At 36.1% G+C, this 2,500-nt stretch overlaps 1 non-coding gene and 1 pseudogene across 1 annotated transcript in view; both read right to left on the reverse strand.

Annotated features, from left to right (window-relative positions):
• Positions 1-46, reverse strand: part of LOC141314840 (5S ribosomal RNA) — a 119-nt gene extending 73 nt beyond the window's left edge. Inside the window, exon 1 of the ribosomal RNA XR_012350384.1 lies at positions 1-46. This exon is cut by the window's left edge and continues 73 nt beyond it. This is a non-coding gene — a ribosomal RNA (5S ribosomal RNA).
• A 2,179-nt stretch (positions 47-2,225) lies between these two features.
• On the reverse strand, positions 2,226-2,351 carry LOC141315235 (5S ribosomal RNA; annotated as a pseudogene).
• Between the last annotated feature and the right edge of the window lie 149 nt (positions 2,352-2,500).

A 2,500-nucleotide genomic window follows, 5' to 3' on the forward strand; every position in this document is an offset into this window, starting at 1 on the left:
GAGATCAGACGAGATCGGGCGCTCTCAGCGCGGTATGGCCATAAGCGAGGACTGCTCCAAAAAGTGGGCTATTTAACCCTTAAAGACCTAGAACATTTTTGGGGCACCTGAGGCACCTGTATATTTCTTTGTTTTTTCAGACCTATTCTAGCAGTCAGCATCAATTGTCATATATCATTATAAACATAAGAACTTGAACTTTATGTCTAGCTAATTTAAAATTACAAATTTCCTTTTGTTTTCTCTAAAAATTAGTGAATTTCCAGAATTTTAGGAAAAAACGCTACCAACAATTGGGTGTTTTTTACTGTGTACTCAAACAAAAACTCCTGAAGTTTAGATTTTTTTCTTTAAAAATTTGTATTTAGGTGTTTTACACTTCCAAATAAAATTTTGTCTATATATAACATTCCCCAAGCAAGTTATAGCCAATTATTACAATATTATTTAGGTGCTTTTCAGTGAAAAACAGGCCATTTCGTTTATTGACAATATAGATCTGTCCAAAAACGTTTCAGGAGTAAAGTCATTGCAGAAACAGTGTTAAATAATAGCAAAACACAGTAAAAAATAATTTACTATTTCATAAATATATTCTTAATCCAAAAAATGAACAATAAACACAAATAGTGTAGAAAGTAGCACAAGAAAAAATGCACAAACTGTCTTGTGCAACAAAAAAATAAATAAACAATCCAAATTATTCACAAACTACACACAAAATGAGAGAGAAATATACAGAGTGCAACCGAAAAAATAGTACAAATAATCTTTAAAAACTATATAATAATTAGTTACATAATATAACAACCAAATAGATGGATCTGCTGGCTGTAGTCTGCGTCGGAATCTATTTTACCGGGACATCGCCTAGTGACCGAAAACCCACATTCCAGTGCTTTATCCGATATCTACTGTTGTTTCATCCTTGTTTTTGGTTTGTTTTATGTCAAAGGGCTCTGTCGTGAGTATTTCTGTACATTTTCAAAGAATGCTGTCATGCAAATGTGTTATTTTGCGTTTGTTTTCATGCACGCAAGACGCACTTTGCTTTCACTTTGCGTCTGTTCAGATCTGCAAAGAAACATACTAATCGGTGGTTCAAAAGACCAAAACCTATGTTTATTGGTTGAATAGATGACAGTTTGAACCAATCGGGGCACAGGGGTGGGACTAAGCATCAACAATCGTTCCTGTTTGGCTCAGAGGACCAAAACGTGTTGATTTCATCTGACGAATCAATGCTGAGGAAATGTGATGACGTAATCACGCTTACTACGGAGCCTCTGAATATCCAAATGAGACAAATGCGATATCACTGAAAAGAGCAGACTCTGTACTTTACGAGACTTTTTAAAGCATTCAAATTGGATTAGCGGTTCAAAAGTTATTAAACATTTAAGACCAATAGTTATTTTTAGCCGCCGGCGGCTGTCTCGGTCTTTGAGGGTTAAAGATCAGCCTCCGTAAAAGCCAGCATATTATATAAATAGTGAAGAAAAGGCAAAAGCTTACAGCACCTGGTATTCCCAGGCGGTCTCCCATAAAAGTGTAACAATCGGCCTTATCAGCCGAGTTACAAGACTAAAATGGGGTCAGATTTAACTGTGAGAGATGACTAGTGGTTAAAAGAATGAGACATAAAAGAAAATTGGTTTAAATAGATTTGGTGTATTTACAAGGTTCACATAAAAGACTTTAAAACAACACGATAAAACTAGGTAAACTCTGTTAAAAGAATACAGTTCATTTGTCCATACCCTAAAAACAGGTAAACTCTGTTAAAAGAATACAGTTCATTTGTCCATACCCTAAAAACAGTCCAAGAACCCCAGTGTGTTGATAAGTCCAATGTGAGTGTCCACCAGTGTATATACAATCCACAGAAAGTGTAATCCAAAGTTTGCAGGTGGTGAATGGAAAGGTGAGCTCTAAAATTAGCAACTCCTCAATCCAACAGTTTGGTGACTGTCCTTTGTTTGTCATGCTGCTCTCTTATACAGTTGTACTTCCTGCTTCCTGTCATGTGTCTAGTCACATGACAGGCCAACCATCCATTTATTAAAGACACATACACTTAAAATGTTAAGAGTAATAAAATGGCCTAAAAAACATGTAAAACACTTAAAACTCTATAATACATGTAAATGATTGTAATAAATAGAGCGGTAAAACAAGTCTTTCTAAAAGCCAGCATATTATATAAATAGTGAAGAAAAGGCAAAAGCTTACAGCACCTGGTATTCCCAGGCGGTCTCCCATCCAAGTACTAACCAGGCCCGACGCTGCTTAGCTTCCGAGATCAGACGAGATCGGGTGCTCCTCAATCCAACAGTTTGGTGACTGTCCTTTGTTTGTCATGCTGCTCTCTTATACAGTTGTACTTCCTGCTTCCTGTCATGTGTCTAGTCACATGACAGGCCAACCATCCATTTATTAAAGACACATACACTTAAAATGTTAAGAGTAATAAAATGGCCTAAAAAACATGTAAAACACT

The sequence above is a fragment of the Garra rufa genome, unplaced genomic scaffold (assembly GCF_049309525.1).
Source record: "Garra rufa unplaced genomic scaffold, GarRuf1.0 hap1_unplaced_013, whole genome shotgun sequence".
Lineage (NCBI taxonomy): Eukaryota > Metazoa > Chordata > Actinopteri > Cypriniformes > Cyprinidae > Garra > Garra rufa.